The 27,004-nt window shown below is 38.6% G+C and overlaps 1 pseudogene; it reads right to left on the bottom strand.

Annotated features, from left to right (window-relative positions):
• Nucleotides 1–14,244: 14,244 nt before the first annotated feature.
• Nucleotides 14,245–27,004, bottom strand: part of LOC128097000 (putative protein FAM10A4) — a 35,309-nt pseudogene continuing 22,549 nt past the window's right edge.

Genomic DNA, 27,004 nt, shown 5'->3' with positions numbered 1-27,004 from the left:
ACTTGTACCAATTTAAAACTTATACTAATGATATAGTTGACATGCATAAGACCTCATCAAAAACAAATGAGTCACAGAGAAAATTGTTTCCCATAGAGCAGTTAATTCATTGTTGCTGACTCAGATCAGTTCACTGTAGCTTTAAACAAACATAATGAAGACATGCAATGGGGGAACAAAAGAGGAAAAGCTTTTTCCACTGCCATTAGTGTGAAGGGTGTGATGGGTGTGTCTGTACAGAACTCTAAGGAGAGATGACATGAGTTTTCACGTTCATGTGGATGGAATACGAAGTTGCTGGAAGGTATGCCTACATTCCCAAGTGGAGTTTTTCTTGTTTCCTTGATGAAACACAAAACACTTCATTCACTAATAAAGAATGACTCACAATGTAGAGATTGCATTGAAACAACAGGCTCCAAGAGGCTCTGGATAGTCTGCAAGAGGACCAACACAAATCCAGGGCTGCACACTCATGATGAGCATCTTGCCTGTAGCCAACTTCAGAGGATTAAAGATGGTGTAACTAGTAACTATGCTGGACTTGGGAAAGTAGACTAGTTGGATAGTGGGGTGATCCTACCTCTGCTCCACTGTACTCAAACTGGTATGGAGGCTGATATATCTGAACAAATTCTAGTATCAAGATGACTCAAGTTGATGTCAAAGGCCTGCTGGGAGTTTTGATTAGAGGGTGGTCCTTTATCTATCATCCTCCAGGTTTGTAAACCTAAAATTCATCTTCAACAGAAGAGAGGAAATAAGGACCTAAATAATCACAAAGATCAGGATTTGTGGGGTACATGACAGATTGCTTCTTGAGGAAAGAGAGATGCCTAGGAAAATCTGAGTCAGGAATACTGCATTTAAATTTAATGCAAACCTAATTTTGACTATTAATAGAACCCTCAAATGTGTTGTTTTGGATTCAAAGAACAGATAAAAGAACTTGCAAAACAATACTTTAAAAGCCCACTCAACTTTATTTACATAATTAAAGTCTCAGAATGGAAATATATTCAACTGTGTTCTTTATACAAGAGTTTATTTACTGTTACCTCCTACATCGTTTTTTCAGTTATTAACTAAAAATCAAAGAGGAGCTCTTGAAAAGAAAAAGAGATGTAGTTATTTGGAGACATGGCTTTTTTCACCTCTAAGCATCGATTATAATAAAATTAAATTAAATTGGTGAATAATAAGAAGATTGATACAATGGATGGTGGAAGAAGAGGGAGAAAGCTCCTACCTCCAGTGGCTTATCCTGACCTCCACTAAGTAGCCTGTACTCAGTGGATTCTGGGATGTGGCCGTATGGACAAACAGCACTCTGTTTCCATAGAAGCAGAACTGCCCAGTTTTCCATATCAGAGACTTCTATCAGTGGAGTTCAAGCTTAATATAGGAAGTTATCCCAAATCCATAATGCCAGTAGGTTTAAATCCAAAACCAATTTTATTGGCACTCTTCAACTATGGATGATATTTAATTAGTCTTTTCTTTAAAAAAAAAATCATTGAATTTCTTCATAGTATGTGGTTCCATGGCCCATTAAGGATATCTTCATCAAGTACATGCTGGACATTGAGCCCATTAAAGATATCTTCATACAAGTATATGCTGGACATTGAGCCTGTCTCCCACTTCCTCAAGTCTCTCTTTCTCTGCCATTGTCTCTGCTGCCAATTAATTTTGTTTCCTGAGACAGTTTACTTCTACTTTCTGGTTATAGTAAATGAATAATTTTGTGTATCTATATTAAATCTAGGAACCACAAATCAGCAAACATATGCATTTGTCTTTCTGAAACTGACCTGTCACTTTGTTGAAAGTATTTATTAGATCTGAGTTTTCTAGTAGAATAGGACAGTATTGTATGCACAGAATCTTATCTTCTGTAAACAAGGGTACCTTGATTTCTTTCTTTCCTATGTGTACCCCTTTTATTTCTGTCTTCTGTCTTAGTGCTCTATAATGCTACTAAGTATTATGTTGAATAAAAGTGGAAAGCGTAAACACACTGTCTTCTTCCTGATTTTAGTGGAACCTCATTGAGTTTTTCTTCATTTAGTATGATGTTGGCTATAGGTTTTCTATATATAGTCTTTATTATGTTAAGATATATTCCTTCTATTTCTAATCTCTTCAGGATTTACACCCTGGAAAAATGTTGGATTTTGTCAAAAAGCTTTTCTGCATCTATTGAGATGATCACACAATTTCTACCTTTGTCTGTTTATGTGATGCATTGCATTCATTGACTTTTTGAATATTGGACCATTCCTGTATCTCTAGAATGAAATCCATTGATATTTTTAGAGCATTCTTGAATTCAGAGGGTTCTAAGGGATGTAAAATCAGGTGTGGTTAAAAACACCACCATACTGTGAATCAGTTTACTTAGTCCCACTTTGCTTCTCAATAGGTCCCAGGGCATTTTACAATCACATGCCAAAGTCAATACAAACTTACTCTGAGAATCTTAAAGCAAGGACAGAGTTCTTAATGCACATAATGCACTTTATCCACGTCCCATGCTCTTTTTCCAGAGAAAGAATTTAAGTAATACACACTTTCCCTAAAAAAGTAGTAACAAGACACATTAATGGCTACCTTTGTTTTCTATAATCTTTTCTTAGGCAAGACAATCCTATAGTTACATATAACTATTCTTCTTATGCAGAGAAGTCCTATAGCCCATGGGCAAGACTGACTTTTATCTGTTGAAGAACTTCAGGAAGGCCTCTGGCTATTTAGATTACACTTCCTCTTCCTAAACACATCAACTTGCCTCCAGGATTTCCTATTTCAGTTGACTACTTTGTCACAATCAAACATCACACACCAAATTCAATTGTCTAAAGAACTGGAAAATTTGGAATGACTTCATTTCCATACATCCTTCCTCCGTCCCTCCCTCCCTTTCTTCCTTCCTTCCTTTCTTCTCTTTTGGCACTAAGCTATTCTCTTATGTTGTTTACAATGATTTAGAAATTCCAAAGTATCATAAGATTGATTCATTAAAGGATTCCACATGAAATTTTATTTTCTGCCAAATGTAATACTTTCACTATAATTGGATATTATCTGACGTGGGAGTCTTCTGCATCAACGTGGAAAGTTTGAATTATGCAAGTGCTCCTAAGCTTCAAGTCAATATGGTTCATTTATGGCTGAATCAAAGTAGAATTTGGTGACCAAAATGTGCAAACTGAAATGTTGACAGGAATTTTTAAGCTACTGCTCCAATATCAGAAGAGCTCATCTTATAATCATTTCTCTTAGAGAAAGGTTGAAATACTTTTTCTATTCTCTACAGTGAACTAAATCAACTAGTCCTTATACAGAGGAAACTCACTGGGCCCCAATCAATGGGAAATACTTACAAACGAATGTTATTCAGTACATTATTCCAATATTTCATTTTTAGTCATATTTGTAATTATCTATTTTCAACAAACTGCTTGAAGGAAAGTATCATTTATTCTATATGTTTTTCACTACAATGTGCTTATATATATATAATATATATGTATGCTTAATAAATGTTTCTCAAGTGAAACTGAATCAAATTCCTCTCTAGTCATTTTCAACTGAGATGTTTCTCAAGTGTTGTAATCTCTAATTCTTTGCTAGGCATGAGACACTCATTGATTTAGTCACCATAGGAGAGGTTGCTGATGAGGGTGAAATGTTCACGTTTTATTTAGTGATGCCTATAAGGCTGCTGGTGTAGGATAAGACTCTTGGCTTGGGTCAGATTAAACAAGCCAAGCTGTTTGTACAGGCTAATGTAGCAGATGCTCCCATCTGCACTTCCAGCAATTGCAGCATGATTACTAATTATAAAGACCCCAGGAGTTTGGGCCTTTTGTAAACCACAAGCTCTTACTCACCTAGGCTTTTCTTTAAAGAATGAACCTTTTTTTTTTTTTTTTTTAGCAAAGCAACAATATTTGTTTTAAAGGATTAACAGCAATTGCAAACCAAGCAATAATTTTGAAATTTTCATTATTGTGTGTAATCTGCGTTAAAATGACTAAAGCCTAATAATTGATTCAAATGTTTGCCTCGTAGACATGAAATGGGCTGGCTGACGCAAACACATTTTGAACTTGCTATGGAAGCAGCAACTTTGCTCGGCCCTGGGCCCGCAAGAGTCTCCTTTAGCTTGCTTTCCGGAGCTGTGGAATACCAGCACACTCCCCCAATTCCCTGGTAGCAGATTAGCACCTCCTGCCCTGTCTATAAAAACCCAGCAGGACTTTTCTCTGGATACTACCTTGCCTTCCTTTTATTGGCTTTTCAAAGGTTCTGTCTTTAACCTTACCTACTCTTTTAAAGGACTAGGCAGATTGCTTGGCTTCAGTGCAATATAAGGACTGAGACAATTTAGCAAACTTATACTCTCTAAAGGAAAGTCCATGGAGGAAGAGAGAAGTGGAAAGAGATTTACGATATGCCTAAGAGGGGACACTACCGGAAGTGCTGTCATAGAGATCAGATACCACCCCACAGGTACAAGAAGATAAATTTGATTAGCTGTCTACCTCAAGAGGTCCAAACTAAATGAGCAAAATCGAGAATTTCTTTGAGCTTCTTGAACTATCTTGGATGTTGAAGAGGTATATTTTTATTTGAACTCATTAAAACAGCCCCATTTATCTAATTCAACCGGATTGTTGAGACATCAACATTTTTCAGCATAGCAAGAAATTGAAGAATTAGCTGCTTTCTCGACTTTCAAACAAGGTTGTTCACTTCAGAAAGTTCCACCCAGCTGCCTTTCCTGTTCTGGTCTCTTTTTCACAAGTTTCTCTTGCCCACTCTATTCTTTCATTTGACTTTTCCTCTCAATGTCTTTTCAAATTTCAAAGAGGCATGTGTTGGGGCACAGTCAGGTTTGGGCAATAGGCTTAGGGCAGGAAGGTGTGGTTAGGGTGGAGGTGGAAGGAGAGCATTCTGGCTGTTTTCTTTTCTCATCTCAGGTCTTGGTAAAATGCAGGCTGTGTATGTGTGGGTGTTTTTCTATGATGTGCAAGTACGCACAACTCTATTTTCTCAAGTGAGTAACTATGAGTGTACATATCTTGGAATAATCCATGAATTTATGTAAACTACACAGGAAACTGTACACTCATAGGAAATTTTACGTGGTGCTCAGCTTTTCAAATAATGCAACTGACTGGTATCAATCAAACTAGTTAGCAAAAAGACCATGTTTTCTGTTTCTCTTATTTTTAGTGGAAATAAGCAAGCTGTTTATTTAAAAAATATATATATATCACTCCCATGAATAAACGCCTTTCATAAGCCCAGGACAAATATAATTCAGTATTGTTTGAGTTATAGAAACAAAATGCACTGTTGTTAATTTTCCAACAGACAGGAAATGATTTAGTGGTTCACAAGGAATTTCTGAGACAGTATGTGCAGAAATCTTTATAGAAAAATGTTTTAGGTATTGCTTATGATTTGAGGAAGGGGGCAGGAATAGGGATTTGGAACTGATCAAAGAATGTTGGAGTGGAGTGAGACTTCAGGAAGCCTCTGGAATATTCCTTCATTTCATGAACAGACATTCTCTACTTCTGAAATGAAAGCCTCTAAGTCATTTCCCTGTTAGGAAGAGGAGGGACCTAATTTTTCTACACTTTCCATTAAAACATGCAGGCTTTTAAAAAGAGGAAACATGTAAATTGTACTAATTTACATATTTTAATACATGAATACACTACATAGCAATCCAAATGGGGTGCACATGTCTGTCTCTTCAAGCATTTATCATTTTTTGTGGTCATGTGTGTATGTGTTCATATACATGCACATGTGGAGACCAGAGTTCAGTCTTGGATGCCATTCACATTGCTGTCTTTTGCTTTAAGATTTTTATTAGCCCAGTGGTGATGGCACAGGACTTGGGAGGCAGAGGCAAGAGTATCTCTATGAATTTGAGGTCAGCATGATCTAAAGAGCTAGTTCTAGAACAGGCAAAGCTAAACATAGAAACCTTGTCTCTATAACCCCCCCCCAAAAAAAGTTTCTTGAGAGTTTCGTGCAATGTGTTTTAATCATGTTTACTCCCCTTCCCCTAATTCTTCTCCAGTTCACCACCCTCGTCCCAACTCACTGAACCTTGTGTCTTTTTTTCCCAACCCTTCAAGACCAATGTTGTTTTATGAGACAAGGTCTCCCAAGTGGACCAGCAAGCCCCTGGGATCTGCCTGTCTTTCTTCCCCATACTGGGATCATGAAAACATGCCATTATGCCAGCTGTTTCACATGAGTTCTGGGGCTCAAATTTAGGTCCTTGTGTCTACAAGGCAAGCACTTTATCCACAGAGCCATTACCTTGGCCCATTTTTTCACTTCTTGGTGGTAAAACATTCAAACCTTTTCCTCTGAAAAAAAAAGTGAGAGTACATTATCATTACCTGTAGTCACTGTCCTGTGCCACAGACCACCAGAACTTTCTTCTACCTAACTGTAGGTTAACACCTGTTAATTAACCTTTCACCATCCTTTGTCCTTCCCTCCTCTCGCCAGCCTCTGATAACTACCATTTCACTCTCAACATTTAAGAGACTGACTTCTTTCATACTCTGCTATTAGTGTGGCCATGCAGATACTTGGCTCTCTCTGCCTGGCTCATTTCATTTAACATAATGACCTCCGGTTCCACCGATGTTGTTGCAAATGATAAGATTTTATTCTTTGCTGGGTGGTGGTGGTACAGGCCTTTAATCCCAGCAGTGAGGAGAAAAGGCTAACCTGGTCTACAGAGCTAGTTCCAGAACTGTTGCAAAGAGAAATCTTGTCTTTTACAAAACCCAAAAGAAAAAAAAAGATTTCATTTTTTATAAACTATGAATCATATTAATTTATGTACATGCACCATGTTTCCTTCATCCATGCATCTGTCAATGGGCACTTACACTGTTTCCATTTCTTGCCCATTGTGAGTAGTGCCATAGGCATAGGGGTGTGGCTATCTCTTCAGCATGATTTGCTTTCCTTTTCTATATGCCCAATAGAGGGGTTGCTGCAACAGTTCTACTTTCAACATTTTTAGGAACTCCCATAATATTTTCCTCAGCAGTTGTACATTTTACATTCTCCTATCATTTTACTTCAGGGGAACACAGACCCAGTGGCCTGGACGCCTTCTAAGCTCCCCACATTTGGTGCCAATGAATCACTGAAGAACAAGGAGATTAGACAAAGAAATCTGTCATGTCCCCACCACCAATACCCCATCCCGGTCACATGACCTTCAGGAAAATTCTTAAGCTCTTTATGCATCCTTTCTTACCTAATTACTAAGACTGTGGAAGAGTCATCTGGGAAGAGTTGTGAAGGAGCAGGTGAAAGCTGAGACTGTTTTCTCTCTAACCCTAGATGGCTCAACCCAGCCCCCTCAACTCAACCTGCTGTCTACATCCCCCATGGCTGTCCAGATTGGGGAGGAACGCTCATCTGAGGTTCCAGGATAAAGCCCCCATCCCGGTGACTGGCTCCATTGCATCCAATCTGCCTGTGTACAGCATGGGTGAGGTGAAAGCACATGCAGTGTGGAAAAAAATGTGTGTTCTTAGCCTCACTAGGCTGTGAGCCTGAGGCACCATCATTTTTGAGTTTGGGTGTGAGCTTTGGTCAGGAATTCAAAACGCATACCTTCCACCTCTTCTGCCTTCATGTATGATCTCTGAATTTCAATTTCTTCATCCATAAAATTGTCAATTATGTTGTCTACTCTATCTCAGTCCCTACAGTCATTGTATAAACTAAGAAGACAAGTCTCTTCATATCGTAAGTGGTTCTTACTTATACTCAGAACAGTTAGATGCTCAGTGTTTGGCAAAAATTAGTTGCTAAACAGAAGACTATTTAAGTCAATTTAAGTTTGAAATTTATGCCAACTTTTACATCTATGACTCTATCTCTTACTTCATCTAGTCTGTGAGATGGAAGGAATTGATACACCCAGTTTTTAACCAAGATTCTGGGAAGAGTCTCGGTTCCCCATTCTCCAGGCTGTGAAACAAGCCCGATGATTCCATTTGGAATGATCTCCTAGATGTCATCAGAGTTCACACATTCTGCTCTTTCGAGCGCTCACCCAAGCTGTCTTCATATTAAGGCTTCTGAAACTCATCCAGGCAAAACTTCAAATCCCATTCGTGCCCACAACCTACTCTCCTATAGCCTGTCTTATTTTTCTCTTTATCAATTGCTATATCTTACTTCCTTAGATAACCTGTCTTTTGTTGAGGCAAAACACAACTTTCACCTTAAAGGAAAGAGAGATAGTTTATTCTTGAGCCATGCAAAACACAACTTTCACCTTAAAGGAAAAAGAGGTAGTTTATTCTTGAGCCAAATATGAGTGACCATGTCCCAGGAACGTGGATTCAGGTTTCCTGAAATAGCCTGTTCCAGTATTGAAATGGTTTCATGAAATTTTTTGGTTACAGAGCAGAAGAAACTCATACATAATCTAAGGTGGTTTTAAAATACGTTGGTGGAAACATTAGGTAGGCAGGTTAGAGCCAAGTGGAGAAATGCTTGCTATGGGTTTCAGAGGCTGTCTGGAGTATTCTCAACTTCTGAACTGGTAAGAAGCTAAAGTTCTGTTAAGTAAACAAATTCCAAAAGGTTGTATCTGACAGCCATTGACATGTTAGGTCAAATAGTCAAATACCTGTTACACGGGTAACAAAAAATTGCTAAAGAAAGTAAAGACAGAACAAGATAATTTGTCTCTGAGTCTGCAACATGTTAACTCTTCATAGTTAATTTCTAACCAGTCAGTTGGAGTTAGAGGCTTTAGCATAGGTGTGGCTTTACCTTAGAACTTCAATTCATGTTTTATATTTTACGACACTCCTTCCTAATTCCCCTACCAACATTGCAAAGTATAAATAAAATAAACATCATGAAGTCATGGAAAATCTTAAACATTATGCTTGCAGATACATCTTAGAAGTTTGCCTAGTGAATTGAACAAAGAAATGAATGCATGAGGTTTATTCGCAGATCTTTTAACAGCAGGATAACATCAGAGGAGACTTCAGGTTCTGCTCCTGTCAGCTCCATTCTCCTTAGGGGCCCTGAACCCCTGTGCCTGTGTTACCTTCAGTTCTACCCATTCATACTTACATCATCTGCAGTGAATAGGACATTTTCAAATGAATTTTTTTATAACTTGGTGAGTCTTTGTTGCCATGGTTGGTGTTGTTTGATTGCCATTTAGATGCTACCATAAGCAACTAGGAATACCACCTAGGAATTCAAGAAACTCTTAGATCTCCTGCATTAAAGTTCAGCTACTTAAACTGAGCCATGGAAAAGAATCAAGATAAACTTCCCTCCATTTCTCTATTGCATCATTAGACTATCATTTTTGCTAAGAAATACACAGAGAGAGAGAGAGAGAGAGAGAGAGAGAGAGAGAGAGAGAGAGAGAGAGAGAGAGAGAGAATGGGTGTGGGGGCATTATTGAGATCTACCCACTGTGGGCAGTACCATTCCCTAAGCTGGGGATCTTGGGCTGATTAAAATGGAGAAAACAAGCGAAGCACTATGATGCACACATTCATTGTTCTCATCTTCTGGCAGTCGATGTAATATGACCAGCTGCTTCAAGCTCCTGATGCCTTGGCTTCCCTGCCATGAAAGACTGTAACTTGAAGCTGTGAGCTAAAATAAAGCCTTTCTACCTGAGAAATAATGAGGAGAAAGAAGAGAAGGGGAGGAGGAGGAGGACAAAAGGATGAAATCATTTTCAACTTCAAAACATTAGTGTCAGCGGGCGGAATCTAAGGTCCGAGGGCCTAGAGCAGGAATTAGCTTCTTTGGGATATCTTTTCTTTTTCTTTTTGTCTCACAGTAATATAGAATTTGTACTTTATATAAAAATAATTTGGATTTTCTGTGAATCAATAGCAACTAATTTTCTTCCATATCCTTAAAATTCTGAATTCATTCATGTACATCTTCCTGTAAGTGTGGACTGAGAAGTATTTTAGGAAATACTTAACTTCATATTAATAATCACGGGCTCTTTATGGCTTCTGGGTCTTTCTGAGGCTCCATTAAACTGAAAGCTCTAGGACAGCAGAAGTATGCCAAGTTGCTCAACACCTACAATACGTGGCACACAGCAGGCACCGAATAAGTACTGTTGAGTGAGTGAGTGAGTGAGTGAGTGAGTGAGTGAGTGAGTGAGTGTCTAGGATGGAGAACTCGTGAGAATTTGTATCTTCAATAGTTCCCTTGATGGAATCAGTGAGAGATTCTCCAACATAACCACAGTGGAGAAACCAAATTTGTACTTTCAGGTCATTCACTACTATGTAACACTGACATCATCACGATTGTAGAATTCACTGCCCGACAACTGTAAAGCTTGTGGACTTTTCAAACATGCTCATTGTTAAATACTTAGAAACATCAGCTTGATAAGCTGCTATAAAGCAGTTGGCTGTGTAAATACTACTCCTGTCAAGAGATGGGAAATCTCCATCTCATAGACGTCTGTTCCTCTGAACCTTTTCACACTCCTGACTTCCTCTTTCGCCGCTGACAGAAATCACACCATGATTTCTTAGGTGTTCTAGTCTGTGCTTTTCTTTACTGTTTTCTCATCTAAATAGAGTCCCCTAAACAAAATAATTGGGTTTTATTTATGAATAAGTAAAACCACACAGCTTACATTATTTTTCTGTCAGCTTCTCTCAGCTTGTATTTGAGTGACTCATCCATGTTCTTGCAAATGTCTGCAGTTTGCCTTTCTTGCTGTTTATATACCATTGTATAAAGAGGTTAATATGGGTAGCTTTGGAATATAAATCCAAGTGTTGTCTACAAGGCTGTGATATGAGAGAGTATATCCAGCAATGGGTTGCACTTACCAATGGACAATTCAATCAATTTTTGTAAAGTATATGCATCTGCTATTCCTCCAGGTGTGTTGAGTTAGGAAAATGCTGTCTTTTTCTTGTATTTAAAGTTCAGCAAGAATGTGGAGCCTAGTGGTGGTGAGTTCATTCAGGAATCTGGATTTGATCATCAGCGACTCCATTTACTGTGTGTTCTCTGGTTTCCAATTTATTCTCCTTGAGCCTTGTTTTACTTATGAAGTGGGAGAGTTTATTAATATTTCCTACCATCATGTAGCACTCTTAAAAGATACATATGAGAGTCCTTTGGTTACTACTGGGCTCCTCACACGCAGCACACCCCTCTATGGATTTCTAATAGCTTTATATAAAATTAATTCATACCATTGCCTCTCCTTTGACTCAGAGACCACAAAGCAAATGTGGGGAAAAAATGGTATCAATGATTAATATGATGTAAGCCCTAGTTTTCTGTGATCAAATAGAGTCTATTCTATTCTTTTATTCATTTAAAATAATAGAATAACTAACCCCTGGAAAGAAGGTAGAAGGATGCTGGATTTCAATGTTTTTACTTTTTTAACTAGCAGTGGCTTATTACATAAATTGAATTATTTTTCTAGTTGTTTCTTCTGAACCAAGAAAGTCTAGACTGGCAGAGTCATTCTAAACTAAAGCTTTTTGTTAACTCTTTTTCAAGAGCTACATATGTAGATCCGAGGAATATATTAGTGAGGAAAGAAATCTGAAATGAAAGATAGAACATCAAAATGTCATTATAATACCATAATTAATCATTATAATAATATAATAATTAAAATAATAATTCTAACATTTACTAATTGGTCACCTTTGTATAATAACACAAGGCACTCAAGTTTGTATGCTTTGAGATACTAGTCTTTGTTATCTATCTAAATTAAAAAGTCAAAACAAACAGAGAAAAATGGTCCAGAAGAATTGGGGAGATGGTCTCAGCAGCAACCAGTGTGATCCCACATCTCCTTTCTCTCACTTTCAATTTTCTATTGCCTAAGAGTCTGGCTCTACCCTCCTGGTGTACCAGACATGAGCCACATGTGTTACTGAACTCCTGAAAAATAACTAGCTTGAAATGAAATGTGCTCTCCATGTAAAACATACACTAGGCTCCAATGATTTACAATAAACAATTAGTATAACATGCCTCAATATTTCATATTGATTATATGTCCAAATGATATCATTTATGTATATTGAGTTAAACAAAGTATGTTATTAAAATGAAATGTATGTTTATTATAACTTTCTAAAATGTAGCTCCTAGACATAGGCTGGCCTTAGATATTGGAGAACACTGAAAGCAGAGGGGAATTTGCCAAGCACTGAGGTGAATTTTCACCATAGTTAGGTGAGGTGCTACAGATTCCAACAAATAAAACTGAGATACCAAAAGTAAATATGTGTTGCTTATATAGCTGAGTTTTTGGACGGCTATTGGTAATGTTATACACCCATAGTTTTATTTCATCTTCAGTACAACCCAAAGGATATAGCATCCATCTTTTAAAGTTGAAAATTATAAAAGTTAGTGGACTGAATCAAATCACACAGCCAAGGACTTGACTGAGCTGAGAAGTCTTCTTCCAACTCCATCTTTTCAACCCCATGGACCACTGTTTCCCAGACTATAATGTCTTCAATAAAATGGCTATGAGATCAATGCTTTTGGCATATTTGATATATCCTTTCTTCTTCAAGCAATAAGCAAAATCCAAACTGTCACCCATGATGCCTTTCCCAAGATGATTTGATGACTGTCCTTAACTCTAAAAGAAAGCATGTGAAGACTCAAATTCTGTGTTCAAAGACATGTCTAAGAGCTCTCAGGCTCAGTTTTAGAGAATAAAAAAAGTAGCCTACATGCAGTAATATGTCATTCTTCTTTTTCTTTGTTGTGGAAATGATATGAAACATTTATTTGAATTATTGGACAGTAACAGAGCTAGGTAATTCAATGCTCCTGCAGCAAACTGCTGGGGATGTTTTTCTGTATGCAGTGAATGGTTTGCTCTGATTGATTGATAAATGAAATACTGATTGGCCAGTAGCCAGGAAGGAAGTATAGTATAGGCAGGATAGGGAGAGAGGAGAATTCTGGGAGGTGGAAGGCTGAGTCAGGAGATACTGCCAGCCGCTGTCATGAGAAGCATAATGTAAGATACCAGTAGCCACGAGCCATGTGGCAAGGTATAGATTTATAGAAATGGGTTCATTTAAGATATAAGAACTAGATGGAAAAAAGCCTGAGCCATTAGGCCAAACAGCTTAAATAATATAAGTGTCTGTGTGTTTATTTGGGTGTGAGTGGCTGCAGGCCCAGGTAGGACTGGAGATAACTCCAGCTACAACAAACAAGCCAGCCCTCAACACAGTGGAAGAGCTTCTGTCAAATAAGACCTAGAGAGAGTGCTGTTGCCCTGCCAAGTACCTCCCATCTTACTCAAGTCATACAGAGATGCTAGTATTCCCAATTCCACCACTGAGATAAATCATTCTTAAAAATAAAAAAAATTCAGGACAGATCAAAGTGCTTCAGTAACTGTGTGTCCATCTCAAACTCAATCAGCTTCAGTGAGTTCACTTGCTTCCCACTAGGAAATGTTTTCTTCACAGGACAGCAGTAAATCATCCACACCCATCTTCCTTGCACAGTAATTCAAGGAAAACCTAAAAGGGTCACTAAAGAGAAATGGAGGAATTAATACTCTTTAAATTTGTTTTAAGTATTTTAAGGTGAAAAGATGTTTAAAGTTTGTAACTCATAGTAGGAAAACATAGTCTGAATGAACACTACCTAGTGGCAAACCACTGTAAACTTCATTTGGTGCAGAAGGAAGGGATTGTCTTCAAAACGTGCCGGCTTTCCCAATAACCATGTCAGAGGCTCCCTGGTTTGTATTGTTGCAACATCCAACCAGTGATTTAAGTTGTGTTTGCTTTAGCAAGGGCTTTGTCCCATTAGTGTTATGCTTGACCTCCAAATTTGGCTGATAATTAAGTCATGAGATGTATAACCTTTGGATTGTTCTGATATTTTGACATATTTGCTGGTTTCTGGACTATATCCTGGAAGGCCATCATAACTTCCAGATCCTTCACAGCGGCAAGAACCTCTGGATGACTGAAAGTTCCATGGAGTCCAGGCAGTCCTGCAATTCCAGACATGTCCAAGCCCCCTCATTCCAAACATCCCCTTGGAAGGATACCTAGAAAAAAGCCGCACTGAACTCCTGACTGCAGTTGGGTTTTTTCCTTTCCTTTTCCTGCTCTACTCAAACTTCCTTAGACCCTTTCTGCTCTTTTATCTCCAGTTCTTTCTGCTGTCAATCACACTTCCCCAGTGTTCAGCAGTTTTCTGAGCCCTTTGTTGAAGCCTCAGTCTTGTGTTAGCATCCTCCCATAATCCAGTTTACAGGCATGGGCAAGATCACAGGCTACTTCTTCCCAGTGGCCCAGAGGCTGTGCTTTCCCTCACTGCGAAGGCTGAGCAGGATACATTTCGGTGGTTCTGTCACCATCCTGAATGGCAGCATTTGGCTTCTGTAACTTCACAAAGACACTGGCTCTGATGATCTAGCGATTAGCCAGGCAGGGATTTGTGTGATGAACAAATGTCTATGAACAACTCTGCAGCTCCCATCATTTAGGGCTTCAGTGGTAACCCCTTCCTTTCATTTGCTTGCTCTGTCTCTCCTAGGTTACCTCTACATTTTTGTCTCTCCTCTCTTGAGAGGCACTAGTGTTTGCTTCAATGATTCCTTCACTGTCAATCTCTAGATGGCTTTCCTCATTTGGTGGTTTCTTTGTTTCTGTGGTTTTCCATCTTTTGTCCATTTTTCCCCTTAATATTTTCCTCTGTTTTAGCTTTCTGAATAGCAGTTTCTACTTTACTCCCCATGCTCTCCACCTGCTCCCTCAGAAAACACGTTACTTCTAGGCACAGGACAGTCAAATCCCGTTTGTATCTTCACCAAGGCTGAAGTCCACTCACTTTGCTGTGGTCATGATGACAAGGTGGTGATGATGGCAGAGGTGGCCATGGCACAGTGCCGTGCCCCGGTGCTGACTCTGCGAGACTCCATAGAAGGGGGTCAGTGTATCTGTCTTGTATTTGTATAGTTCCTTGGTTTATAGTACACTTTCACAGAGGTTCTTTAACAAAATGTGGAGTCAGGGAAAGGTTGAATGACTTGCATAAGCTCTAATTCAAGTCTTATGAGTCTTAAAGAAACCACTCCCCACACTGTACCACTTATATTAGAAAATGATAGAGTAAAGGCAAAGATGTGGTTTAGGAAGAGAGAGAGAGAAGGAGAGAGAGAGAGAGAGAGAGAGAGAGAGAGAGAGAGAGCCAAAGATGTGGAGAGACAGACACACACAGAGACAGAGACAAAGAGAGATTGTCATATTACACTGATAAAGAGAGGAGTCACAACAGAGAAGAGCCAATGGAGTGGAGATCTTTGGAGGCAGAGTGCATAGGTCTTGGTGTATGACAATTGTAATGGTTGATGAACGTGCCAACTTGCCTAGGACATGGAGTCCCCTGATACTTGGTTAACATTATTTCTGAGTGTGTCTGTTAGAATACTTTGAATGAGATTAGCATTTAAATGGATAGACTGAATAAAGCAGATTGTCCTCCCAAATGTGAGTAGGCTGCATCCAATCTATTAAAGAAATAAATAAAACAAAAACGTGAAAGAAAAGAAAAGTCTCTGTCTGTCTAACTGCTAGAACAGTCTCCTATACTCACACTAGAGCTTACCTCAGTCAGTTCACCTGGTTCTCAAGCCTTTGGACTGTGGGTGGAACTATATCATATCTCCTGGGTAACTAGCTCGCTGATTGCAGATAGGGATTTTTCAGTCTCCGTGTGTATATGTGTATGTTCCCTATAAGAAATCATATATCACCTATCTTATTGGTTCTGCTTCTGGAGATGGCTGACTAAGGCAACATTGGAAGAAGGATGAGAGAGAAGTCAATAATGTATCACCAAGTTTTTCCTTCCGCATCTAACATGCTATGTTGGGTGGGTGGGCTCATCATTGACCACTGTCAATACTGCAAAACAGAAAACAGCTTTCCATTTTCCAGATGTTGGTGGTTTTCCATTTCTCCCCTCTTCTTAGCAAGCACAAATTCATTAAAATTGGAGTTTTGTAGACTCACCGACACATGTTTTTTATTCTTTCTCTAAGTGGGCCTGGCTTTGCTGTGTAGCTTTCTTCATGATGATGCATGAATAACTGAGTTTGCTTACATTTCTATATAAACAGCATACTAGCTATTCAAAGCACTGGAGAAAGTAAAATATAACACTATAAAATCCTATAACATAAAAACTAGGTATAAAAAATATATTTTAAGAAGGGCCTGGAGAGATGGTTCAGTGGCTAAGAGCATTTTCCTGCTCTTGTAGGGAACCCAGGTTTGGTTTCCAGCATCCACACCAGGCAGCTCACACCTGCATGTAACTCCAGGTCCAAGGACTCCAGCAGCATATACCTGACACACACAGAGACAAATACACATGCACATAAATTAAAACAAAATAAGACTTTTAAAAATTAAAATAGGAGTTTGGCAGAAAAGTCATAATTTGTAAAAGTAACCATGTAGCAAGTTGAAGAAAAAAGACACCATTGAAAGATTTTATTTCTTCTCAATAACATCGAGACTACAGGAGGCTTATAAATATATTGTGAGAGATAAGATGACCAAGACTTTGTTTAACTCCCTAACACCAGAACCTACTTTTAATTTATGCACTTAACTCCACTGGAAAGGTCAAGTGATGAACTACTGAAATACACACACTTTGGAGCTGAGGGAAACGTGGCTTCCAATGCTGCAGGGAGCTCCTTCAGCTGGCCACTTTCTAGAAAGCTCTTTGTGGAATTGCCCTTTCTCTTCAGAAATGGTCTCCTTTAATGTTATCTTCCCTTTGACGAGTTCTATGTTTAATCAGGACTACAAAGAAGGTAAGAGAAAAATGAGATCCTCAAATTGCTCCTCAGCTGAAAATTGCAGGGAAGGAAATTGCCGGTGGAAATCATACGAAATGTTCAAGCATGCCAAGGGCTCAGTAGTATTTTTTACCATAGGCACCATGCCATATTCATGAGCTCACCCTGCCTTAATGCTGGATGGTAGCATGTAATCAGTGCAAGTGTGAATACAAAAGCTGAATAAACGCAGACCTAGTTGACAAACTGTGTTTTACTTTAACATTCTCCAATGTCTACTAGGAGCTGCATTTCTCCGAATCTAGTAATGCCATGCAAAATGAAAAGAAGTTGCTGTAAGTTTTTAACAACCGTGAAACTGGACTTCCAGCAAAATCTTATACTGAAGTCCAGTAGTACAAATCCAATGCAACTTTCGAGATGGGGGAGACTCCTATTCAACCTCTCTCTCTTACAGGAAGTGTAAAATATCCTGACTTCTTCTAGGTACAAGAAGCTCATGATATGAGGTCTGTATATATATATATATATATATATATATATATACACACACACATATATGTCTGTATATATATGTATATATATATACATATATGTATGTATATATATGTATATATATATATATATACTGTAACACACAGACACACACGCGTACACAGAGGCAGACACACGTGCATACATGCACATACACACAAAAATAAATGGGAGAGAATGAAAGAAATTAAGAATCATCTGGAGCTAAGAACAAAATAACATAAATAAGTCCATGAAGGAAAGTGACTACTGATCAAAAGATGTCAAACACAGAAAGACGGGGACTAACCTAAGTTACAACACTGGGCAGATTCACATAGTCCTAGTGTCTTACCCACATACAGCCAAGCTAGGAAGTCTTACAAAAATCAACCTGAAACTTTCATGGATTTTGCAAGCTGATTATCTTCACATCATTTTATATTAAATAAACTACTATTAGAAATATTTGTTCCACAGCAGTTCACAAAGACTACATATCTGAGCCCCTTTTCTTCCCAGTCATTGTTAAATTTTACTCATACACGGCTGACTGCTATAATAATCATAAACATGACAAATGCTCCTTCCACACAAAACCCAGTGACAGCAGGAGAAGCTGGTTGAAAGCTGACCTCACTGATGCCTACAGAATATTTACAGCCAACAGCTGCAGAACACAGACTCCACACATGTCCAATGGAACATTGACTAAAGCCAATCACATTCCAAGTCAAGATTTCTCAATAAATTTGCATGAATAGAATCATTTACAGTATTTTCTTTCACCACTATGAAAATCATTTAGGAAAAAAATTATAAAGACAAGATAAATCTCCAAGTACTTGTGTGATACAGTAAGGAATACGTGTGGTCTTTTTCCTTGACTCCTGGTTCCTGATGCACAGGTTCAAAAACCCCTATCACCTAGCAAATGGGCCCACATACATGTAGATATACTCAGCACATTAGAAAAAAACTAAAATTAAAAAAAAAAGTCATGGAGTTGGGGGTGGGGAGATTGGATCCAGGAGGAGTCAGGTTGAATATGATCAAAATGCACTGTATACATGTATGAAATTATTGAAGAATTAATAACATTATATTTGAAAAACCCTTGCCATTTCCTCATATTGTAGCACTTTAAATAACTGTGCCATCAGCATACCCAGGTTTATGGCAGTGAGATGACTCCTGTGGAACCCTTGCTTGATGTGGAGAAAGGGGGATTCTTGCTTTAGGAAACTCAAGCTCCAGATGACAGACTCAGAGCTCCTAGCCCTTGGCTCAATCTCCAGGAAAAATATTGTTCAACTATGTAGCTGATATTTATTCAACTATATCCACATAATGAATGAGTATAGCAAAAGCTGCCCTAGGAAAAGTTGCTCACTGAAGTCAAGAGTCCTGGTTGGGGAAAACATAGGTTATCTGTGGGACTATTCATCCTGACTCCTTGGAACAGAGATAACCATGTTAACTTTGCTTCAGCAGAGTCCCACTGGGTAAACAAACACACTTACTTAGTAAGGGCAGACCCCATTCCAGCAGTAGAGGGCCAACACAAAATAAACTCAATGGTATTTTTAGAGGTGCTTTTGTCTCATAATGTTTTGTCCAGACATTTTTTTTAACCTTACAGGTCTTTCGCTTATATGTATTGTGTTTCCCAGTTGCATGTTTTTGTGGGATTGTGTCTGTGAATGTATGTCTGTAAACTGTGTGCGTAGCTTGTGATTCTTTGGTTCTTTTTTTCTGTTTGTCTTATTCTGATTTGTTTGGTTTTATTTCATCCTATCTTATTATTTTAGGTACCTGTTTGTTTTCTAATGAGGGAGAATAAGAAAGGGTGTGTATTTCGGTGGGTAGGGAAGTGTGGAGGATCTGGAAGGAGTTGAGGTAGGGGAACCATAATCAGAATCTATTGTTTAAAATTCTATTTTCAATTAAAAAAACAAGAAGAAAATAAAAATAAAAGTCAGCAACAAAAAAGATAACATTGAAAAATATCATAAATTCAGATAAAATTAAATATAATCAACAAAAGAATTCAAATTAAAAATGAGTAAAAGTACTAACCCAGGAGATTTAAGAAAATAACAGATGAGTCAGTCATGGTGATGCACACCTTCAGTTCTAGTGCTTGAGAGACTGAGGCAGGAGGATCACAAATTTGACCCCATAGGGGCCGTGCAATGATACCTTTCCTTAAAAAATATTTTTAAAATATCAAAATAAAAGATTCCTTAGAGTGAATATATGCCCATAAACTTGAAAACCCATAAAATTTCAAATATATGACCATAAATTTGCAAAAAGCTACCTGAAGGAGAAAATGTATATCCTTTTATCAAAATTAAATTGAGTTCATATTTTAAAATCTTGTTGTAAAGAAAACTCCAGGTCCAGGTGGCTTTAGAGTTAGTTTTTATAAACATTCAAGAATCAAATAATTGTGATTATTTTTCAAAGAATCATAAAATGAGAATGAGCCAACTCACAGAAGAATTTAATTACTAAACCAAAGAGCCCAATATGAGAAAGTGTAGTTAGAGGTCAAACTCACTCCTGAATATAGATTCTTTTTAAATGTGAAACAAAATCTAGCATGTGGAATGAATGGTTATTTCATGGTTTATACTATAAATGCAAAGTTATTTTAACATTGGACTATGAGATGATGGGAAAGGATTAGGTAAGCTGCCCATTAAACTCACTCTTTTATACTCAAGGTGAAGGTTTAAAATAGATCCCACATGCACTAAATCAGGGGCAGAGTGACAATTCCTGTATGGCATCACTGAATACCCTGGAGGGGCCAGGACTTCTGAGCTGTTATAACATCTTTATACTTACTTGGTTTGAGGGATTAGAATGTCATCTGCTTTCACACCTGATACTTAAAAGAATTTTCTTCACCCAAATCCCAGTGTGTATCATCCATTGTTACAGATAATCTTGATTTCAAGGGACCATTTCCAGGTACCTCCTATTATAACTATTAATCTGTAGGCACACCATTTGCATTTTTCATGATAGTCAGCCAAGACCTGGCCTGAGAAGATGGGACATTTAATGCTCCAGGGGAAGCAGAAAGGGAAGAGTTTCAGAAAAGGAAGTCCTTCAAGGGCATAAAGCATTGACTTCAGGATCCTGTGCCATTCATCACCATGGTACTGGCATTTCCATCAGGTCACATTTTTGGTTAAACCGAGATGCCCATCCAATCATAACCTAAGTTTCGGTAGAACAAATTGCTAAGATTTTACACTATTAGGGCATCTATCTTTGAACTATAACGTCTTTCAAACCGCGTGAGGGTTTGCATTGTTATTTTTTGTTGTTTGGGCTTCAGTGATGGAGGTCCAACTCTGGGCATTGCACATTCTAGGAGGCACATTCTAGTGAGACCAATGAAACAGGATCTCATTAAGAAGCTCAGGATAGCCCCTCCTGCCTCAAGGCTCCCCAGTGTAAGATTATAGGCGAGTTCTTATATTTGATTCTTTAAACATTAGTAAGTGAGGAAACTCTCAAAATCCTGTTGGGCAATGTTCAAGGTGGCACTTTCACACTAAAGTCTTGTGTCTCACATACCTTCTGTGGTAAGAACCTTGTCTCAAATTTTTAAAACCAGCTGTTTATGTCTGAACTACTCATGATGTGTCTTCATGATTGGACTAATTCCTCTTTCTGTGCCTAATTAGTTCCTAGGCTGACATTACAGCCTCCTTAAAGTCTTCAGTATTAGTTAGGGTTTCCAGGGTAGCAGATCCAGTAAGGTAGGAGTTTGTGTGTGTGTGTGTGTGTGTGTGTGTGTGTGTGTGTGTGTGTGTGTGAGAGAGAGAGAGAGAGAGAGAGAGAGAGAGAGAGAGAGAGACAGAGACAGAGAGAGACAGAGACAGAGAGACAGAGACAGAGAGAAACAAAGAGAGATGTGTGTAGACACTGAAGGCCAACCTTTGGAAGTCACACCTCAGAAACCATATTTTTGTCCAGGGTCTCTCACTGACCTGAGGCTCAGCAAATCTACTAGACTAGCTGGCCACTGAGCCCCAGAGATTCTCCTGTATCCACTTTCCTAGCACTGAGATTACAAATATGTGACACTTTTTTGCACTGGTTCTGGGGATGAAACTCGGGTCCTTGTGTTTCAGTGGTGAGCACACTGTTGGTGTACTAGCTTCCCAGTCAGGGATCTTCTTCCAGATACAACTTCACAAATACACCCGTAAACAATGCTTTACCAGTTATCTGGGAACTTGTGAGCTCAGCAAGTTTCACACAGTCGTAACATTACACACATACACACACACACTCACACACACACAGACACACACACACACACAAATCTGTCTATTGGACAATCACATTTAATACTTTGGTGGTGCCAAACTCATCTCAAGAATTTAAACTGATATAGAAAAATTTTGGTTTATAGGAAAGTAAACTAAGTTTATTGGAAAATAATCACAATGTTCACCTAAGATTATCCTAACAAATTCTAATGTGTAGTGTGCATGATACTTTTTAAAAAAAATCATCTTTTTCTGTACCTACTTCAGGTCTCTGGATGTACTTGAGAATGATATGTTTCCCACATATCTCGCACCAAGCTGTGCAACACTGAGTAGCATGCTAGGCTGTTGCCAAGTCTTTCTTAACTGTTTCTTCAATGGGACAAGTAGTTCTTGATGTTGATTCTAGAATCAGTACGGGTTCATAATACCAAGTCTGAAACCAACCCTGGCCACTGTTGATGCTCCACTAACATCTATTTCCTGTGGAATGGGCATGAGACAGACAATAAATGGGGAAGAAACAATATCACACTATTGACAAATAAGAATAAAGAGATAAGAAAATAATGTTCTTTGCCAGTCAGGACTTTTAGTTCTTGTTGCTATCTATTTCCATATTATCAAAAGAAAAAGGTCTCTCAAAGTGACAAATGTTTAATAAATCCTAGTGGCTGATAGTTGAGCTATCATTCAGGAATTTATGTGAAGTCTGTTGACACCCTGTGTCTACTCTTTAGGCTAACATAATCAAACATTCACATGGGCTATAACAGCCTTTAAGCCTGTGGTTCTGAGTTTTAAGTGCCTCCCCCATTAGATTTAATATAAGGACTTTATAATATGTGAAACAGCACAATAGGTAGCTTATTCTTTTTTTATCTGTTAAGCCATAACCATCACTTTCTTGCTTTCCTCATCCTATGGAATTCTAGCTTTTTGAACCTACTTTTTTAATCCGAGAGAAGAATTTTCAACAGTTTTATTCCCATAATCTAGAATAAAGCCACATCCAAGTTTTTTCCAAGTAATGGCCTCAAGAGACATTCATTAAGACTTACTCTTATGAGACCTTATATAGTTATAAAAGGCCAGCTGAAAAAACACACATAACTTGAGCAAATGCTAAGGAAAACCCACTTAGTGACTTTGGGTATGCAAACACCTCAGAATTGCTTTCTATTAGTTAAAAACAAGGTTGATAAAACATTGCAGCTATTTCAAGATGTCCATTCAAAGGTTGTGTTTAAAAGCCTAGTGGTTTTCTTCCTACATTATCATTCTTTGGCTTTTTATAGAGTCCCTTCTATTTCATCAGCAAGGCATTGTTGTAGGGATTTCCTACAAGAACATTTTTTTTTCTGCTCATATCACAGAATAGACTGTTATGATGTTGTTATAATGGTCCCATGGTATATCATGGAAAAAATTAAAATTTACTAGGATTTAAACTTATCTTTCCTGCATTGTGACTCTTTTTTTTTAAATCACATCTACTTACATTGTCTATTTGTCCCTCTTACAACTACAGCAAATGACAGCTGACACCATTTAACACAGATGGTTATCGGTTATGCTCATTCATAAGCAAGTTACTGGAGAAGGTTGGTGTATTTATTTATTACCAAGACCAGTGGTTCTGAGGCTTGGTTGTACATTAGCATTGTACTGGGGTGTGGAGTCAGCAACAGTGTTACTCTGTGACTTCTTCTCCTTTCTACTCTGACTCCAGATATAGAAATAGGCATGGTGGGATAGAAAATACAAATTTAAGAGTCAACAAAACTGTCAGGTTGTTCTTACCTGGGAAGTCCATATGCTTCCTCGGTGAATGTAACCACAATATAAGGTAGATGCTCATTTGCTGAAGGGATTTTTGAGGATTTCAGTGGTCACGGTAGTTGACGCCTCAGCAGCATCCACCCTTAGATGATTAAATTTAGGACAGTGGCTTTCAAAGTTGGACATATGTAAGAGTTATTTCAGAAACGTTTTGAATTTTGAATGCCCTGACCACACCCCAGTACAATTAAATCACAAATTTGGATGTTTAGTGCAGGTAGTCACAGGTAAAAAGAAAATTTTCCTAGATAATGCTAATGTACAACCAAGCCTCAGAACCACTGGTCTTGGTAATAGATAGATAGATAGATAGATAGATAGATAGATAGATAGACAGACAGATAGGTAAACAAACAAACAAAAAAAAAAAACCTTCCAGTAACTCTCTTATGAATGAGCACATGATTCAATTCTTGCCAAAAGTGATGTGGGGTGGGGGTGGGGCAGGAAACAAGCAATGTGAAGGCTCTAGGAAAGCTTAGGAATGACTTCATTCCACCAAAGACACACAAGAGACAAGGGGACTTTTAAAAGTTCAAGGCTGAAAACACCCCAAAGAGACAGAGCTGCTTCATAAGAGGAAAGCAGAACCAAGGTGGAAACAAGTTCTCCACCCTGCTATGATCTTGTTTCAGCAAACAGACTTTCAGATTTCCTGTTACCGATTGAAGCAACTGAAAGCGCTTTTCTGTGAATGAGCAATGCTGATTTTGTTCCTGACTGCTGCAACTTAGCTCGGTGGTTCCTAAGCCTGGCTATCTGCTAGAGTGAGACATATCCAGAGAACCTTAAAAAACATACCGGTTCTTGAACCTCACCTTAGACACACTGAATCAGTATTTCTAGAAACAGAGTCTAAGAATGTGCATTTATACAAAGGTCACCAGAGGAGTTTTAGCTGTCAGTCTGTACATGATGTTTTAAGTAACTACTTTTCAATAAAGAGAAAAGGAATGGAAAATCAAGCCATGACATCATGCAACGTAAGATGGAAAGAACTTCACACAACATTTTGTATGTCTTTACTACCTCACTCACACAGAAATTGAAGCCTAAAGAAGTAAAATGGCATGTTTGTTTGACATCAATAAAAAATGTATACATACACTCACATTTGGGCCCCTGGGAACTGGATGTCCCCTTTCATTTTGTGTCACCGGCTTAAGAAACTGACTGATGATTCGTGGATCCTGTGTTTTAGATGAACCATATTGAAATTTTCTGGGCTACATCCTAAGATATATCCATCTATTGTTTGGTTAATATGAAGCTGACTGTTTTGTGTCCTGCTTATCTTCAAAGATCTTATGAATTATTTCCACTGGAATTTCCTGCCCTTTTCTCTGCTCAGGCTGGATATCATTGCAAACCAGTGGTCTGGAGGTGGGAAGTGTAATTGGCAATAGTTCAAACAATATCTTCTCTCTGTTCTGTTTGATTTGCCTTGCCTAATATGCTCTTAAAATTTCCATTGGATGTTTCCCTTCCTTGGGATTCCTTCTACTAAGACAATTTTAGATGATTGAGACACATGAACTTGTGTTTAGATCAACAGTTCTTTCCCCAAACATTGTGTACAGAATGCTCATTTATGCTATAGCCCCATTGGGGTAATTTCCCCACTGCCAAGCCCAAGCACTAGAGAAAAGCACATTTCCATTTTGAAAGGAAATGGAAGATCAAATGCCCTCATCAATTAGGTTCAAGTCTTTAGTTGAACCATGCTTGGCTACTATATGGAAAAGTTCAGCATTCTGAAAAGTGCTAATATCTTCTCCACATTCGTTACTGAATTTGACACTGATTACCTCTGTGACTGTGGCTCTTCAGTCAGCCTTGTTCTTTATGGATTTCTTACCAACTGAGAATCTGAATAGTGAGTGCATTGCCTTACAGTTAGTTACTGTGAGTCTGTACACTGGGGAGATTCGTACTCCTTTATGTCTGTTGGATTAAACAATGTTTGCAAATAATTTCAAACTGTCAGTATTATCAGGCTATTTTTATCAGGTTTCTACTCCCAAGCAGATCTGATCAAAGGCATTTGAGTTAATAAAACTCAATACATAGATAGACTTTAAAATGGCAAGGAAAACAAGCCAGGAAAGGAAATCCATCCATTGCCGTCAACACATGAAATCTTATGTAAGGAAAGGTGAGAGGTTAAAGTGAGAACAGGGGAAGATGATGGGGTGCTTAAGAATTGAAGAGATCTGAGGGAAGTTCATGTTGAGAGTAATGTCTCTTAAGAAAAACAGCTTAACATTCATCACAGTGAGGGAGTTAAGTCTAAATTGGTGTCTCCTAAAATACGTTCTTCAGAACAAAAATTACAGAAGGTCTCAAATAAAGTTACATGAAAATAAAGTGATGGAGGAAAAGACAGTGCGTGTTATCATTTGCTTTCTGTTGCTGTGATAAATACCATCACCAAAACTCAGGAAGGAGAGGGCTTACTTCAGTTTTGGGGTGATAGTCCACCATCCCCCTAAGAAAGGAGCTTGCAGCAGGAACCACGGAGGACAGCTAATTGCTGGCTTCCTCGGCTACCTTCCTTGTAGAGTCCAGGCCTGCCCAGGGATGGCACTGAGTACAGGGGCTGGGCCCTCATACATTAATTAACCACCAAGGAAATGCCCCCATAGACAGCCCACGGGCCAGTCTGATGGAGTCAGTTCCTTAACTAAGATTTCCTCTTCTCAGATGTGTCTAGGCTTAAGTCAAGCTGACTAAACTAAACCAGCACAGTGGGCAAGCAGTGCTGGAGAAACTAGATTAAATCGGGCCATAAGGGTTCATCTTGGTTGTCATCTTGGATTGGATTGAAAGACCAGAAAACTAACAAGTGTATTGTGAGTATGTCTGTCAGGTTATTTCTAGAAAAGAGTGGCACATGGGCCAGGGAACTCAGAACTTGCCTTGAGTATGTGTGGCACTGCCAAAAGGTTGAGAGCCCAGAAGAGACACAGCAGAATAATGAGGAAACCTGCCCCCGAACAAACTCCATTCTTTTTTAGCATGTTTTTTTTTTTTTTTTTGATGATCACCTACAGATAGGAGACTCCAGCTTTTTCAGTATCTGAATGTGAACTCACCATGGCAACTCTCTGGGAGCTTCCACATGATCAGCTACAAAGAGGGCTGAATAGCATCTTTGGTCCCTCTTATTCTGACACTTCCAAATGCCTAGACTGAGAAGATACTCGTTTTTGAACTCTCCAGATCTCAGTCATGGTTGGAATCTCTACCCTTTGACTGTGTAAGCCAGTTTTAAATCCCCTCCAACCAAGCATGTGTTCTATTGATTCTGTTCCTCTAGGGAACCCGCATGAACACGAGGTCTTCTTCAAGCCTTCAGGGTTCTGCTACACTGTGACTACTGCCAGGGTGAAGCTTTTCCAAGCATGTCGCTGTGTGATTATCCTTTATTGAGGCT

The sequence above is a fragment of the Peromyscus californicus genome, unplaced genomic scaffold, assembly GCF_007827085.1.
Source record: "Peromyscus californicus insignis strain IS unplaced genomic scaffold, ASM782708v3 Scaffold_5__1_contigs__length_169319896, whole genome shotgun sequence".
NCBI lineage: Eukaryota > Metazoa > Chordata > Mammalia > Rodentia > Cricetidae > Peromyscus > Peromyscus californicus.
Note: the sequence above shows the minus strand (reverse complement) of the source record. Positions and strands in the feature narration are given on the sequence as shown.